The sequence below is a fragment of the Pezoporus occidentalis genome, unplaced genomic scaffold (assembly GCF_034315485.1).
Source record: "Pezoporus occidentalis ecotype Australia unplaced genomic scaffold, CSIRO_AGI_Poc_V1 ctg3, whole genome shotgun sequence".
Classification (NCBI taxonomy): domain Eukaryota; kingdom Metazoa; phylum Chordata; class Aves; order Psittaciformes; family Psittacidae; genus Pezoporus; species Pezoporus occidentalis.
This window is the reverse complement of record NW_026914940.1, coordinates 14866506-14885698: the sequence shown is the minus strand read 5'-3', so window position 1 is coordinate 14885698 and position 19193 is coordinate 14866506.

The window sequence follows — 19193 nt, the reverse complement described above, 5'->3', positions numbered from 1 at the left end:
AAGGCCATTCAAAATCTTCAGAATTCTCAAATGATGCTGCTGTACTTGTCACTGGGGCTGGTGTAGCTGCCATGCTTGGAGCTGGAGTAGCTGTGTTATCTGCTGTAGTCAGTTTGAGTACCTGCTGTACTTGTCACTCGGTGTGTGGAAATGTCTCTCTCATGGGCTGACCACCCAAGGAGGGGAAAAAAGATGTGTAATTGCTATACACTTGTATTATATATCTCTCAAAGTATATCTCAAAGTGTTGAAAACAGTGGGAATGCAAGCCAGATCAGTTTCATGATCAATGATTCTATTGTATTACAAGTCATTACCATAAAATACAATGAAACAAGAACCTTAGACCAAGGCCCCCAGCCGATAAACACTAACACCGCAAATACCGGCTGTAAGTAAGGTACGACATGCTGAAACTGTGAGATCAAGAGCAAGAACTTTGAGAGCCAATAAATCACCATTGTGACGAGTGGCTATTAATCCAAAACAATAAATGCTTATCACAAATACAATTAGACACACTCTGGTCAGATCTGTTGTTATCTCAGCCCTTCGTGACCCACATTGGGTGTCATGGTTTAAGCTCAGCCTGTCACTCGGAAACCACACAGCTGTTTGCTCACTCCCCCCCTGCTTCCTCCCACCGTGCTCCCAGAGGGATGAGGAGGAGGATCGAAAGAATGTAACTCCCACAGGTTGAGATAAGAACAGTTTAGTAACTAAGGTATAGCACAAACCTCTGGGAGCGGAGGGAGAAAGCAGGGAGTGGGGTGAGAGACTGTGTGGCTGAATTGCCGACTGGCTTAAACCATGACGCAGGTGTCACATGAATTTCAATGGAGATTCAGAAATATGTTATGTATGTTGCAAAAAGACTGTTTCCTCCTGTCCCAGCTTTACTCCTGTGAGGGTCTAGAGATCAGCAGAAAACTGCTCTCCTGAACATGCAATTGTGTGATTCTTTCCTGGGATGTATGACATGTCAGGGAGACTTCTATGCTACAAAATGGTTGAACATCAGCATGATAGGATGGCATCTGTGCATAACTTCAACTGATTCTTGCTAGTGTTGCTCACCACAGATGCAACAGGGAAATTTTCTGCAAAATAATTTTTTTTTTCAGATTCTATCACTCTATTCCTTCTGAACAATGGACATGAGAAAATAAAAGTAAGATACTATTTCATAATCATATTTATAATTGAATTTTCACTTTTTTTTTTTTTTTTGCTTTGACACTGATATTGTTACCATTGCAGTGCCTGCAATGAAGTACAACCAGTGTTGGAGAACATTACATACATTAAATAAATGACCATCCTCTAGAAGACACCTTCCAAAAGACATTTAATATGGCATCCAGCACCCAGGTTTAACTTGGAAGTTATGGTATAGTACTATAGTTCTATTGGTTACTAGCAGTTGGCTAAATACAGAATTTAGTATTTGAATAATAATTCAAGATTTGGTGGTTGGTTTTTTTTAGGTAACTAATAAACTGGATATTTTGGACAAAAATCTTTGGAAAAATGATAACCCTTATAGGTACTATATTACCTATTATATAACTCTTTAGCTTATCCCTGCTTTTTTTTTTTTTTTTAAGAATGTATACTTATAGAGGTGCCATTGTTAAAGAATAACTGTCTTCTCTTTGGTAACAGGCTCTAATAAAGTACGGTTAAATCTATTCAGTAGCTGCTGGGAATCTTTACTTCTTTTGATTTTTAAGAATATATTGAAAAAAAAACACATAAAAACTCTAGAATGGGGATGACTTTGGATGATATTCCAAAGTTGTTTTATATAGACTGGTCAATCATTATTTGAAAAGTAATCAGACTTTTTGGGGGGTCCTATTATGTTCAAAAACTGATTCAGAATGCAACTGATAAGAAATCTCTTTTCTTTTTAGGTATCAGCTGAAAACCGAATTTGTGATGAAATTCAGTCATTCATTAAGTAATTTATTAAGTAGTATGGAGACTGTTCAGATGACCTAACTGACCTTATTAGCATAGCACTAATAATTCAGTGCTTTTTACAGAAAGAGAGGACCATTATGAAATACAGGGCACGAATTCCAGTTTCTCAGCAATCGTCTTGATTTTTTTCCTATGGTGTCACTGAACAATGCTCAACAGATCTGTCTCTTACCAAATGAATGGTTTAGACTTACCATTATTTAGAGATTGCTTCTAGGCAAAAAAGTCTGCAGTCACAGAGAATTACAATAGTTTTCCTTTCCTCCTTTTTGATTTGGAGTTACTTTGAACAATTGTTCGCTGGTCTAGACACCACTGAAGATAATATATCCAGTCCTTTTATCAATGCTAGCTAGTAATTGAAACCTATCCAATTAAATTAATCAAAGTTCAATCAAATTTCATTAGACTTTAGCACTCTTGTCCCTGCATCAAGGACAGAACAAAGGTATGTTTGGAAAAATTTGATCAAGAGGTCAAACTATAAATACATCAATATACCACTTATAATTTCGTGAAATGTGATATGCTAGAAAAAGTCTCTTAAAAAACTACATTGTCATGATCTTTTATCATTAAGTTTGAATAGCTGTTTTCTTCCACTCATGATGTATTTTTCTTAGCTCTGTACAGCTGTCAAACATTCACAGAGAAATTGCATAAGCAAAATATATTTCCTTTTATACCTTCTTTCTTTTTTTTTTGACTTAAATTAAGTAGCTTATTTTTTTCAAAAGAACAAAGTGAACTACTCCTAGCAAAATCTGTCCATCAGTCTTTCTAGCTTCTTGATAATCTATTTAGGCTCCTGAAAACAGCTTTTAGGTCTGATCACTTTTGCCACTGGCCTCCCAAAAAAGTTTTCTGTATGAGAATAGAATCTGTGTAGGAAAAGACTTATCAGCTCTGGAGGTTTTTATCATGCTTGGTTAAGGAAGACGGGTGAGAAAGTTCTCAGTGATTCTGACTGAGAACTGTCTGATGTCTGAATTACATCCTCCATACGAGGATAATGCATGAAAGCCATCACAAAGACAGTAGAAAAAAATCACAAGCTCTAAATATGAAGTTCAGTCTTTTAAAAAAAAAAAAAGAAAGAAAAAAAATCAGTGGCTAGCAGACGTGAGGGCATATAGACTCATACAATCATAGAATAGTTAGGGTTGGAAAGGACCTTAAGATCATCTAGTTCCAGCACCCCTGCCATGGGCAGAGACACCTCACACTAAACCATATCACCCAAGGCCTCGTCCAACCTTGCCTTGAACACTGCCAGGGATGGAGCATTCACAACCTCCCTGGGCAACCCATTCCAGTGCCTCACCACCCTAACAGGAAAAAATTTCCTCCTTACATCCAACCTAAACTTCCCCTGTTTAAGTTTTAACCCATTAACCCTTGTCCTATCGCTACAGTCCCTAATGAAAAGTCTCTCCCCAGCATCCCTATAGGCCCCCTTCAGATACCGGAAAGCTGCTAGGAGGTCTCCACGCAGCCTTCTCTTCTCCAGGCTGAACAAACCCTACTTCCTCAGCCTGTCTTCATACAGGAGGTGGTCCAGTCATCGTCATGGCCCTCCTCTGGACTTGTTCCAACAGTTTCATGTTCTTTTCATGTTGAGGACACCAGAACTGCACACAATACTCCAGGTGAGGTCTCACAAGGGCAGAGTAAAGCGGCAGGATCACCTCCTTTGACCTGCTGGTCACGTTCCTTTTGATGCAGCCCAGGATACGGTTGGCTTTCTGGGCTGCAAGCGCACACTGCCAGCCCATGTTCATTTTCTCATCCACCAATACCCCCAAGCCTTTCTCCAGAGGGCTGCTCTGAATCTCTTCTCTGCCCAACCTGTAGCTGTGCCTGGGGTTGCTCCCACCCCGGTGTAGGACCTTGCACTTGGCATGGTTAAACTTCATGAGATTGGCATCAGCCCACCTCACAAGCGTGTCAAGGTCCTTCTGGATGGCATTCCTTCCCTCCAGTGTATCAACAGAACCACACAGCTTGGTGTCATCAGCAAACTCACTGAGGGTGCACATAATCTCACAGTCCATGTCACCGACAAAGATGTTGAACAACAGTGGTCCCAATACCAATCCCTGAGGGACACCACTTGTTATTGGTCTCCAGCAGGACATTAAGCCATTGACCACAACTCTTTGCGTGCGGCCATCCAGCCAGTTCTTTATCCACCGAGTGGTTCATCCATCAAATTGATGTCTCTTCAATTTAGAGACAAGGATGTCGTGTGGGACAGTGTTGAAGGCTTTCAACAAGTCCAGGTGGATGACATCAACTGCTCTATCCCTGTCCATCAGTTCTGTAGATCCATCATAGAAGGCCACCAAAGTGAGCAGGCAGGATTTCCCCTTAGTGAAGCCATGCGGGCTGTCACCAAGCACCTTGTTGTTTTTCATGTGCCTTAGCATGCCTTCCAGGAGAATCTGCTCCAAGATTTTGCCAGGCACAGAGGTGAGCCTGACTGGTCTGTAATTCCCTGGGTCATCCATTTTCCCCTTCTTGAAAATGGGGGTTATATTTCCCTTTTTCCAGTCATCGGGAACTTCACCTGACTTCACCATGATTTTTCAAATATGATGGCCAGTGGCTTAGCAACTTTATTCGCCAGCTCCTTCAGGACCAGTGGATGGATTTCATCAGGTCCCATGGACTTGTGCACGTTCAGAGTTTTTAGATGGTCTCGAACCAGTTCCTCTCCTACAGTGGGAGCAAGGTCTTCATTCTCACAGTACCTGCGTCTGCCTTCCAAGACTTGGGTGGTTTGGTCAGAGCCTTTGCCAGTGAAGACTGAGGCAAAGAAGTCATTCAGAACCTCAGCCTTCTCCAAATCCTGTGTAGCTAATTCTCCCGATAGCTTCCTGAGGGGTTCCTACGTTTTCCCTAGTCTGTTTTTTATTTGCTATGTACCTGTAAGAATCCCTTCCCGTTATCCTTAATATCCCTAGCTAAGTTTAATTCTAACTGGGCCTTAGCTTTCCAAACCTGGTCCCTAGCTTCCGGGACAACATCTCTGTACTCTTCCCAGGCTGCCTGTCCTTGCTTCCACCTTTATAAGCCTCTTTTTTCAATTGAATTTTCCTCAGGGGCTCCTTATCCATCCAAGGAGGTCTCCTGGCCCTCCTGCTGCACTTCCTTCTAGTTGGGATCCAACACTCCTGAGCTTGCAGCAGGTGATCCTTGAATATCCACCAAGGGTCTTAGGCCCCCCTGCCTTCTAGGGCTATATCCCATGGAACCTTCCTAAGCAGGTTCCTGATGAGGCCAAAGTCTGCTCTTTTGAAGTCTAGGGCAGTGAGCTTGCTGCACACTCTTCTCACTGTCCTGAGGATCTCAAATTCAACCATGCACACAAGTTTTTTTTTAAATATATTTCATGGCATTGCACAGTGTTGTTCAGATCTTGATTTGGAAATACACATTTTGATCCTTAAGGATAATATCACAGAGATAATGAATGAACTGTAGCTGGTTGCCAAAGCCAACAGACAATGCAGATGTATGTTCTCTGACTTCATAATTCATAGTTCCGATAGACTAATAGATATTTTTAGGAAAATGTGGGAGGGTAAAATATTGCATGTTCCTTGTGAATGATTCTATGTAAAACTAGGCTGTGTTTATCAGAAAAGCTGAGCGCATCTCCTAATTGCTACAGCACTATTCAGTGCAGAGAAACTGTTACATTGTATCACAAATTGGGGTAAATTATTAATAAGTTGTGTAAATCGAAAGAAGACGCTGAATTTTAGGATAAATTCTGGTTCAGAATATGCTTTCTGTTGCATGTCTTAATTTCATTAACTTTTACTGTCAGTAGCTACAAAGTTACTACCAGTTTATGCTGGCATAAATGAGAACAGTGTTCATGTATGAAAATATTATGAGCTTTGGCATACGAATCCTATATAAATTCAGCAAGTGTTTTAGTTGCATTTTCTCATTTCTGCCTAGATGTAAATCAGACACAATTTTATCATATGACAGTACAATAATTGCTGGCAAATATTTTTTCATGTGAAGCTCATGAGGCAAAGATTCCCCCCCCCAATAAAAATTTTCAGAATGTATTTCCTTGTTCTGTGACAAATGAAAATGAAGACTGCTTGTGGCTTTATGAGAGTATCCACAATGGTCATATGATTCTTCTTGTGGCAAAGTATGTCTAAGTAACCTTCCTGACCCTACAAACACAGGGTCTTATTTGATGTTACTAAAAGATTTAACAAGATTTTCTTTCTTTTTTTTTTTCCCCTCCCAGATGTGACAGCTATGTCATGATGTACTATTCACTCCTCAGTTCAGATATTATATCTAAACGTTAGTGTTTAATATGGCTACATATAACAGTTCTATTTTTTAACCTCTTCATTAGAGATAAAATTTATGATTTTTTTTTTAATTGAACTATAATAAAATACATATTTACTGTGGGTTCTTTATAACATCTAAATTCTGAAGCCTTTTTATTATCTGTAAAAGATTTAAAGAAAAACAATCTTCTATGTCTAGGCTCTCTCTGATGTAAGTATTATCGAGTTCCCCCAGCAGCTGGTATGCTATAGGAAAAAGGCTGGTCCAGTAACTGCCAGATCATGTAACAAAACTTGCAGCTAAGTCCTTCTTTGGCACAGGCTTCTACTGTAACCTAGTGAGAACTTTTATAAATGTCTGAATAGAAAACTATCACAATCCTTGTTCATCTGACCTTCCCACAGTTCAAATACAAATCAGTTATCTTGCCAAAAATTCAATGAACGAAACATAAGAGTTCTTGCTTGATGACTTTTCATTCTTAGCTGTTATCAGTACTTCATACTGCCTCCCATTTTCCTGTTTATTCAGTATTTCCGTTGAATTAAACACTGATAGAGCTGATCTATACATTATTATTCCGGACTATTCTTTTATGAGTGCTTAAAACCAACTGGGTAGTTACTGAGAGTTCTGAATTTAACAGTGGCCAGCCATCCAAGGGATAACATTAATAACTCTGCTTTAACAGAGGAAAGTAATCTATAATACTTCTAGTTTCAAATTATACCAGTTGGTTTATAATAGGTGCTTCGTGGGTTTTATGTCATCCTGCCAAATGTGCTTCTCATCACTCCATCTTCATAATTAGCTTTTCAATTAGCAGATTCGTGTTTGTACAAGATTAGCAGCAGCTGAATCAAATTCACTTTGCTCATGGTGGCAACCTTTGCAATGACTCTTGCTGTTAAATAACACAAATATAAACAACAGAGAAATAGGACTTAAGAAACAAAATTTCTGCCTTCGACATTCCCACTCAAGTTTAAGGTAATGCAATTTATTTTTTTTTTTTAATTCATATTAACTCTATCTATGTTGAACAGAAGAAACCTTGAAAAAGCCTTGTGCATTCCTACCAAATTATTTTCTGTTAATTAAAATTGACACATAAATAGAAATTATTGAAGTTTAATAACGCAGAATGCAAAATAACCTGGATTAAAATCTAAAACTTTTTTTTTTAATATATAGACTAGTATTATTATTAAGAATATAGGTATCACACCTTAAATGAAAAAATTTGCAAAATAATACCGGAGAAATTTTTAACAATATAAAATAATCTGATATAGCTAATTCTAGTTAAACTTCACTCTTCTTTCTCTGTGATACTTACTTTTATTTTCTATCTACCAGCTAGAACCAGACACTGTGTATTATTCTTAGATATTTCTACCTGGCAAATGCAAATGAGAAACAAATGATACAGGCTTGTCGTAGTGATGATTTTGCTGGGCATGCAGTTTTTCCTTGATGAACTTAATGGGAGTTTTAAAAGAGTTTTATATGGAGGCTGGATCATGACCTTTTGTAGGATAAATCCAACCACAAAAGCATAACAAATCTTCACCTTCTGGACCTCTCCTTTCCCAACTATCAACACATACATAAAAGTCAGAACAATTTTTGAATATCTGTTAATGTTTATTCAAGACATTCTTAATTTTGAATGAAGGTTGATTTATAACAAATCAAAATTTATAATTTTTTGTGTGGATACTTAGAGATGATTACTTAACATCATTTTTCCACTGGGAATTTAAGTTCCTTCCTTGGATACTGAAAATGAAGTGACATAACATCTTGTCTAAAATATTAATATAGATTACTAATATTAAATCATCAGGACTAAAAATGTGTACTAACAGACATATTTCAATAGTTGTATCCTCTCTGGGATTGATCTTGGACATCCTTCCCAGGAAAAAAGTCTGTCTCTGGGTCTGGGACTTGAGCACAATGTTCATATGTTAATCTGTGGTGTACCATGAAGATGCCAGGGTTAAATACAAAGCAATTAACTTAGTTTTTTTAAAAAATAAATTGTATCTGGGTGTGTTACTGTTTTCAAGTCACATCTACTGCATTCAGAATAGGTGCGATACTATGAATCGCATCTATTCTGCGTGTGTGTAGCAGACGTACACAGAGTTACTATATCTGTAGTATACATGTAGAATGTATCTATAGTGATACATACAGAATATTCTTATACTGTGTTAACATTTTTACAGTTATGTCAAGTATGCTTAACTGTGTTGTTAACAGTGTTGTCTATACTTATACCAGTAACTTTAAGATCCTTAATGAGAATATTCAGCTGACTAGACAGTGTTCAGAGCTGATGCTGGAGACTGGAAGTGAGAGGGAAATTTAAGAACTCAAATTTCCCTGACAAAGTTAGAAGGAAGGGAAATAAGAGATACAGAGAAAGAGATCTTAACGTAAAATTCTTCTGCAACCTCAGCTTCCTATACTCTGTTTTCCTTTTTTTCCTATTGATCCTCTCTATCCTACTTCCTGCCTGACTCACTTTCCTGAAAATGTTCTTATTAGCTGCTTGAGCTTCTCTTTGTAAAAATCTAGCATACATTCAGGAGTGGTAGAAGAGCAGTTCACTGCGGCTGCATAAAAAGAGCAATCTTCATTTTTTGAATACAGAATTTTGCATTTCAAGTAGCTGCAAGCTGTTGTCTGTGTAATGTTTTGTTTGTGTATGTCTCAGGTAGAGAACTGTATTTCTTAAAAGAAAATATTGAATAAGGAGCATAAACATTTTTCAGATAAGAAAGGCAAAAAATTCTCCTGGACTCATTTGCTTCCCTCCTTCCTTTCTTCTTTTAGATTATTTCCTTTCCTTCCATATTTTCATGGTTTTTTTTTTTTTTTTTGCTTTATAATATTTTCTCATTTGGTTATTTTTCTGTCTTTGCAAGGGGAAGACTTCCCTAAGTCTTTACAACCTAAGCATTGGATGGGATAGATAGATCAGAATGGTTTAGTTTGATAATTTGAAAACATATTTATAAATTGAAACTCCAAAACCATTTTGATTCCAAAAAAAAGGAATAAATTTTGAAAACTTCACACTGCACTTTTGTAAACTGCTGTCCTTTCCCAATAATTCTTTTGTTTGAGAAAAGAGCATTTGCCAGTATGGAGATATTGAAACTGCTGATACATAATGTTTGTTGGGGCTCAGATCTTTGGTGATGCTTTGGTGTTTGCTATTTTTGTACAACTTGCCCTGACATTGCAATTATAAAAGACATAATATAGTGAACAGAATAAGAATTAATTTAAGTGTCTTTATCTGCATCTATCTTCTCATTTTGCACATAAAGGAGTCATTTAACCTCTCTACATATTCCTGCACTGTTAAAATAAAGATAATATTCAGGATTTTTGTACAATGAAATATTCATAGGAGTAAATTCTGTATTGGTGATCAGACCACGTATTCTTAAGTGTCTTTTTTAACAAGCTTTAAACAGCTTCAGCATTGACTAGTTAAAATTTCTGATGCTGCATATTCTCACTTTTAGTGGAAAACCTTTTTCATTGCAAATATTAACAAAACACTCACTGTTTACCTTCAAAACTTCTTTGTTGGTTTGTGAACTCTGTTCTTGTGACCTTGAAGACTTTGTTGGAGTTTCCATCATTCCTCTTGCAAAATATTGCAAGGAATTGCAGTTACAAAGCTGGCTTGTGACACTCGTGTCAGGGGTAATTCAGTGAAAGCTTGAAATGTGCCAACATGTGGTATTTTTTTCTTTAATAAAAATAAAATCATGTTTCTGCTATTATAAAACATGGTTGGGTGCCACATTCTTCAGATAATTTCAGATAACTTCAGTAAATATACCACATTGTGTGAAGTGTTGACCTAGTTAACAAAACTTAGTTTACATGAGAGGGAATGCCCACATTCAAAAAACCCAGCAAATTTAGAGGATATCCATGCATCCTCCACATTACTCCATATGTCACTCCTTTCACAACCTGGATCTTTGAAGCAAGAATTACAGTTTTATCATCTACAGGTTTCTTAGTAATTGATTTTTCTTCCTACGACTAAGCTAATTCTTAATGGGTGTGATTTAAAATATTTCCATTAGTCTTCGTCTCTACTAATATCCTAAATATACACTGTGTATATACAGTGTACAAGCACTGTACAAAACAGAGAAAAGAGAATAAGCATTTTCATAAGCTTGAGGATGTATCTACAATTTGCTCAGATTAAGAGTGCAAAACAAATCTGCTAATTGCTCTCAGTCATTGCATTTCAGATTGTATCGCAGTGCAGGCTTGGAGCTCACAAACTAAATTCCTCTTAGATGAAACTAAACCATCTGATGCATGCCAGAAGCACACCAAATGCACTCTTGGCAGTAAAGAACATTCATCTCAGGATCAGAAAACAGTTATTCTGAAGAACCCTCCCTGAAAAGCAGATGTTGAATACTGGATCTTCACTGCCACCTTTTTTGCTCTAGAGATCTTTTTCTTAACAGCCAAACTAAAGTCTAATGTAGACTTCTCCTAAAATTTTTGTTTTCTTCTCCCTCCACTCCTTTGGCCCAGTCCCTTAACATCTGTTTCAATCATTCCATGTATTAGGCAGACGAATAGCCTCTGTGTTACATAACCTGTAAACTGTATCCAAGCATAAAGTAATTTCTGGACCCACTGATGGCTAGGAGACTGAATGTGCATCTCAGACTCAATAGAACTCAACAGAGTAGCTTGGGTACAACCTGTAAATTGGCTAGTCCATCAACCCATGTATTTCTAGTGGTCACTTGAGCAGGGTATATATACGAAACTCTTTGTTTACTTACCAAACATAATCAGTATTCCTCCCAGATGTGTGGACGATCAACATAATGAAACTATTTTTTGGAGAATTAGCAGTAGTAGAAAACTGCATCTGTACTATTTTCCAATAATGCTATTATTAAGCTCATGTCACTGTTACTGTTTCCACAACTTTCCCTGTTTGTGACGATGTCAGAAAAGAAGGGGGCAAAATGTATTTCAGAAGTTGATGGGAAGCTGTGTCATATGGTAAGCAACACTAGCAGTAGCCCAGTTTCTCATTTGAGAAACTGTATTGTATTGTACTAATTCCTTAAATTTTCTGTCATCTTGTACTCTTTGCATTTCTCTTGTGTTTTTATAAAGGGATATTTTGTTTGGTTGGTTTTGATTTTGTTTGTTTCCTGTTGTTTGGGTTTTGGTTTGTTGTTTTCTGTTTTTTCTTTGTTTGTTTGTTTGTTTTTTGAGGGATTTTCTTTTTTTCCTGATACAAAATTAAAATGCATTGAAAACTTTCACATTTGGTGGTTAATAAAATTCTTTCATTTGAAGAAGTCTATTCATAAGTACTATAGAAATACTATATTATATAATAATACCTATGGTTATGCATTAATATCTAGTATTTAATAATAATAATGGTTATGCCATCTGCCTAAGAATTGCTAAGAAGAAAATGCCTATGAGAACTTGCAAATAGTCTTATAGCTTCAGTGAAGCTTGTAAGAAAGAAAATGAAATATATTTACTTTAACAAGTGCTGAAAACTCGTTGCTATATTTACTAATTTTAAAAGTGCACAGCACGAAGCTACAGTATTTGAATTCCTGTGCACTGTAGGTGTAAAGATTTGTGACGTCCCCAGACAGTTTGTCAGTTTGTAGTTCACTCCATATGATTAAACATAATCAAATGTTGCCCTTTTTGAAGATACTAGAGGGCATTGTTTAACATATTAATGACTTTCTCTAAATTGTCCATCAGCATGGAAAAAAGGAGTAAGGAAGTTTGAACTAAAGGAAGGAGAAGAAGAGCAGAAAGTCTGTGGTTAGATAGTGTTTCTGCAATTTAACTTATGCAAAATATTTATAGCATTCAATTGGCCTTTGTACTAATATACATTTAGGGTTTTGTAGAAAATAATTCCTGATATCATTGCTGATGTGATCTGTGGATTGCAGGAGGTGACGCAAAAGGGCCAAGGGTGATGGAAGCTTTGTTGTACATGTCGTCCAGATCCTCCTTCATGGCCATATCAGTCTCCCTGGAAGTGCAAGAACAAGTACAAGGAAAAAATACAAACATTGACACTACAGTATTATTTAATCTATAAGGCAGATGAATCTGCAGTTTTATTAGATCTATAAAAATGTAGGCAAAAGGTAAAAAACCTTTGAAAAATTTCATACTTAAGAAGGCTTTTATCTGACACTTAATGTTAAGTTCTTTTTTGCTCTAGTTTGTATACTCCATGAAAGTCATCATCGCATTCTGTTACACCTTCATGGAAATGTGTAGTGTAGCTAACTTCCTACTTTTTGCATTCTTCTGGGATCTTCTGTAGCAGACTTTTGGTTCATATGGGTATAGCTTTCTGTGTTGTTCCAATCCAGGTGCAATTAAAAGCAACTGCAAATTTTATATCTGAAAGCAGGTATAACATGCCTTTTTGTGTCCTGATACACAGATAAAACCTCCCTTTTCTCCATTTTCTCTATTTATCTTCGTATTCACATTTCTCATCTATCACAAAAGGTGGTACCGAGACGGAATGAACCACCCAAACAAAAGCTGTTGTTTTCTTGTTTTAATTTATCATTAAAAATACTAATATTTCATGAAGTTGATTTACACTGATACCAGTTCAATTAGTTAATTCAACCACAGATGGAATCCTGAAGCATCAAGAGAATAATTGAATGTATTTGGAGGCTACAGTTCCCATTACAAAGGGAACTCTGAGATTTCACATAGAAATTTAAATTGAAATGTCTTTATGGATCTGGTTGCTGAAATGTCTACTGAATTGATGGAATTTGTTCAGTTTAATTGACTGGTTGAATAAACAATACAAAATAAATGAATAGCTGAAGAAAAACTACCTCCAAGCAAAACTTTCAGTGCCAATAATAGCCAAGTGCAAGATAAGAAGAGGCATGTACAAAAGACATCAAAGGAACTATTCCAAAAGAGAATGAAGAATAAGTCCCCGAGAAGATATATTTTTCTAGATTACAACTAAGAGGTAAAAAATAATCCTGTGAGGAATGAAAATTCTCCAATTTTAAAAGCTTTCCTCTTTAAATATATATATTTTTTTTTAGTTTAACTCTTTTTCTACCTTTCTTAACACAGATTTACAAAGTTAATAACAGCCTGATTAAAGCTCTGCTGGATCGTTTGGGAATGACTGAAGACTTGTCTCTAGCCTATACTGCCCTTGTGATGTTAGAGTTATGGAATTCCCCCCAGTGCAGGTAACAGATTGGAGCATAATGTTTCAAGGCTGCACACAGAAGGAAAGTTGGCTTCAGACATCATCATTCCTGGAGAATGGGACTTCCTGTGGAAACATACCAGTGGGCAGGAAGGAGAAGAAATTAAGGTTTAACAACAGTGGTGATAGAAACAAAGTATAAAATGCAGGGACCAGTTTTGAAATATTAATTAATCTTTCAGTAATATTAATTGGTAGTGTTACATGTCATGTTAAGAGTGGATACAAATACTATATTCAAACTAAACTTTTCCTCGTCTTATGTTTAGGAGACAGTGTCACTCTCCCATCATAAACTACCAAAGATTTTCTTAAGGAACTTCTCAGCACATGAAAGCCTCATGATGTAAATTGAGAGCTTGACCCTAAAAATTTGGAGAGCCTCTAAAATACGATTTTCTAGTAACTTAGCTTGACATAGTTGAAACAGCAGAATAATACTGAGAATGTTTTACTCCCCACATGCATATTGGAGGACATTTCCAGCCCTTTAACTTTTATTTGCTCTTTTTCACACCATAGAGCAGAGTGAAGCATATTAGGTAGTATATGTTTCTATATGTTAGAAAGCCTAATTTAGAATTCACAGCATTTGCTTGCAGTATTTTTGATGCTTTAGTCAGAATAGAGGTGTCTAGAGATTAAATTTACAGCTGTTGGAACATTTTAGGATACTGGGTGAAAGCAAGTTATTAAGTACAGCTTTAAAGTAGAATTAAACCTCTGAAGTGTAAGGCTTTCTTACTGTGGCAATCTAAATTTGCATATGAAACACGTCAGGTAATAATTTAGTTATTAAGGTCTTCACCCAGCTCTGCATCAGTGTACCTTTGCAGCTGCACAGGGTTCCACTGGCTTGGTAGCTTGAGTTTAGCTGAGGGTAATTTTGGACTCAAAAGAAAACTTTTTTTTTTTTTAAGATTTATTTTGTATATCATTATTTAGACATTCTGTTGGGTTTGTGTCCACAAGAATGTAAAATGGCTGTACTGGGAGACTCAGATGAAAAGACAGGCTGTTATAGAAGTTTTAGAAGAAGAATTTTTGCCTTAAATAATTGACTGCTTTGAATTTTAGGATTTTTGTTGCTGCTTTTTCACAGAGACTTCCTCTGTCAAAAAAAAAAAAAAGGCATCTTAGAACATCCTTTCAAAACATGTTTTTCTTGCACTCTAATATTTTTACATACATAGTAAAGGAAAGCCAAGCTTGACAGTGGGAAAAAATTTTTCAGGCTTTCACTTTCAGATAAAATATGCATGAGATGCTTAAGCCTAAGAGGTAACTTGCTTTTTCACTGTGAATTGAATTTTCAGTGAATAATACGGTGAAAAATACATGTTGTGAGATACTTGGCTTGCATCATAAGATATTGATAGCCTATGCCTTGACTTTAACATCTCTTATAGAAAGCTGAAAACAAAAAAGAACTAATTGGTGTATCTTCTTTATAGGAAGCATTCATTACTTCTCATCTTAAAAAAAAACAAGTTGTACAAAATGTAATATCTAAATAATTCTTTGACATTCATTCTAGACTGTTGAATGTATAAAGAATATGACTATATTTTCATTTGACGAGACATTACCTATTTTCTCTTTTACTATGCTTTGATTAAATACTTGAGTTACAATAGCCTTACAAAGTAATTTTTCAACTTTACCCAGAGTGCCACCTAATGGTGCTGTTGTCTCAAATGAGGGAATAAAAAAGAAAAAAAAAAAATGTGTGGGTCATACTGAAGATTTCATTTTAAGGTGCAAATGAATTACATCACTACATTGGATTACTTCAGCTCTGTCCTACTCTACTACCGGAACAAATCAATGTCTACGTTCCAATCTTTATACTGTTTTCACATTGGATTAATCATCAACATAAATTTTGCTATTTTTGTCAAACAATAAAACTGCAGTATGAAAATTAACAGATGAACAGTGCTAGTATGATAACCTCATTGTCTTTTCCTTCATCCTCCTTTTCTCTTCTCTTTTAGGTTGCTCTTATTTTCTGCAGTTCTGAACATTACTTGACTCTAATGCAGCAAAGTGTTTAATATTAAGCACAAACTTAAATTTTAGCTCCAAGAAGCTGTATAACTGAAACCACAGAATAATTTCAGAATTTAAACTGAATTTGTTTGATGAAACAGCTTGCATATATGTGGAACCTTTAAAGCCTGGTATTAATGATGACACATGGCTTCAGCTGTTGCCTACAACAGCTATCTCATGAATTACTTCAAGTTTGCACAGATTCTCTTGGTTTGACCTCCAATCTCTTGTTAGTGCTTTCACTGACAGTAAATATTACATATACTAATGCCTGTGGTTAACATGTCAGGCTCACTTGACTGTGAGGAAAAAATTAGCTTGAAAAGCCTGTACTGTATAACATCTTGGCCCATTATACTACATTTACTTTTACTGCAGTCAGGGAGACCTGAATTTGTCTCACAACTGATGCTGGCTTCAAAGGAAAAACAAACTGTTACTAATGCAATTTATGTTGGTCCTCAGATAATGGCTTAAAAATTGAATTGATTTCCTTAATCACATTCAATTTTATTCTTCTCAGTGTAAGAACATTGTTGAGATTGAGAAAGTACAACAGAGGGCAAACAAAATGATTCCTATTCTGCAAGTCTAAATTACAAAGAACGATTTACCTGCACAATATGGAAACTAAAAGTCTAAGCAAAGAACCTGGAGACAGGAAAATAAGATTTTTTGAAAGAAAAGAGCACACTAACACTAACATATATTAAGTGTTTAATAAAAAACTCAACTAGCCTGAGTGACAGAATATGGTATAGAAATTATGTAATCCAAATGCTTACACCCATTCAATAAAATAATTCAGTGAAGAATAGTTTGGGTTGGAAGGGATGTTAAAGATCATCCAGTTCCAAGCCCCCTACAGAGACACCTTCCACTAGACCAGGTTGCACAAGGCCCCATCTGACCAATCGCCTCCCTTTACCTGCTAGTCACACTCTTAATGCAGCTCAGTGTACGGTGGGCTTTCTGGGCTGTGAGCACACATTGACAGCTCATGTTGAGCTTCTCATCAACAAAAAAAAACACCTTCTCCTCAGTGTTGCTATCAATCCCTTCTCTGCCCAGCCTGTAGTTGTGTTTAGGATTGCCCTGATCCAAGTGCAGAACCTTGTGCTTGGCCTTCTTGAATTTCATGAGGTTTACATAGGCTCACCTCTAAAGCTGGTCAAGATCCCTCTGGCATCCCTTTCCTCCACTGTGTCAAGTGGATCACACGGCTTGGTGTCAGCAAACTTGCTGAAGGTGCAGTCAATCCCTCTGTCCATGTGATAGAAAGAATAAAATACAGAAAGAATAAAAAGTTCCTTCTTAATATAGTAATACAGAAATACACCAAGCTGTCATGAGAATCATCATCTAGGTGCCAACAGCAGCTGGACTACAAACTGTGTATATGTGGTAACTATAAGCTCCTTTGACTAGAACATCATAACTTTCATGCATACTTAGAAAGCAAAGTAAGACAATGAGTGTTTCAAGAGTGAATTATTAAGTCCAAACATGACTGTAAGTTTGTATATATCACCTGCGTGTATGTTTGGGCATATTTAACCCCTGAAGCATTTCCATTCATTTTTATGATCAAGATATTGAACTGAAACAGTCCAAGTTCCCCATATATCATTTTTTAAAAATCAGTATTTCAGTTTGAGTTTCAAAAGCCTCAAGAAAACCTCAATAGCTTTTGCTCTCCATCTCTCTCCTTTTTTCTTTTTTTTTTTCTAAACATGAAACCATTACAAGCCACAACAGTTTTGGGTCCTCTTTGCCTACAGCTGCACTCACAAAAATGAAAAGTGCTTTTCAAATTCAACACAGAAATTTTAGGCTAAAAGGCTCAACTGCTGTAATCTTTTTCCTTAAGATATACTGTATGAAGACTAAAAAATTTGAGCCATCCTGCAAGAAGAAAATACTCTAAACTTTATTTTTGATTGTTCTTCAGACAGGAAATTTCCTACAAGAAACATGGGGTCTCAAATACTCCTTCTCATTCTCTTTAATGTATCTTCAAGGCTTACAAAGGAAAACCAGAAAGAATAAGAAATTGATGCAATGAATTTGCCAGTGGATAATTTTGTGACATGGTGATTTCATTAGAGACTGTAGTGACAGGACAAGGGGTAACAGGTTAAAACTTAAACAGGGAAAGTTTAGGTTGGATATAAGAAGGAAATTCTTTCCTGTTAGGGTGGTGAGGCACTGCAATATGTTGCCCAGGGAGGTTGTGAATGCTCCATCCCTGGCAGTGTTCAAGACCAGGTTGGACGAGGCCTTGGGTGATACGATTTAGCATAAGGTGTCCCTTCCCATGATTCTATGATTCTATGATTTTATCAGACTATTTCTTGAGCAAAGATATACTTGCTGTATAAAACAATCAGTGTGATTTTTCAACTTCACATTGAAGTGTGAATAGATCTCAAAGAAAGATTATAGAATCATAGAATAGTTAGGGTTGGAAAGGACCTTAAGATCAACTAGTTCCAACCCCCCTGCCATGGGCAGGGACACCTCACACTAAATCATGTCACCCAAGGCTCTGTCCAACTTTGCCTTGAACACCGCCAGGGATGGAGCAGTATAGCTTATTGCCGAAATTTATAGAGTTTTCCTGAACTACTGCTTGTTATTTTGCTGATCTGCTTTTTGAAATAAGTCCTAGAGAAGTTTCTGACAATTATCTTACCTTGATATCTGCTAATTTTTTCATCTCTATTATCTTTCTGAAGAAATAATCACAAATACCTGTGGTAGAATTAGCTAGCTATTATTAATATATAGTTCACTACAAAAAAATCTGCTAATTCTACTGCACAGATGGTCACTGATTTTCCTCTCAGAAATAATAATGAAGTACAGCTTTTTTTTTTTCTCAAAATAACAATAAACCTTATGCTTTAAGGATGTCTGAGCCTAATTTCAACCTTTTTTTTTCATCTGCTGTTCACTGTTTGCCATTTATCTCCATACTAGTTACTCCTTTGAGCACAGGTGGGAAGCAAAGTAGAAAATGTGCTGGTGCAACAAAAGGTTTCTGTGTTTATGCTGTTTGTGTGTGTATTGCATCTCTGTTCTCTTTTTTTTTTTGTTTTTGGTATTTTCAATGCACATGTATAATCTAACGCTGTTGCAGCCATGGTAAGAATGTCTATTAAAAAAAAAAACACCAAACCCAAACAACTGCAAACAACCAAACAAAAAACCTAGTTTATTGGGATCTTTTGACTAGTGTAATGCTTGCTTAGGGAATTGAATCTCTGTGACAGGATGGCTGGTCCCAGTCCAGAGGGTGACAGGACTCCTTGTTTCAAAAGTCCTTGCAGAGACATCCAGCTGGATTGGAATGGGACTCCTCAAACCAACGATCTGCTCAGTTCCTACATACAGTGAAACCATGGTCCCATATCACAACCTCAGCACATGCATGACTCATTTCTATTAATTGTATCAAACTATGTACAAACCAACTCTATCTTATCTATTTGGA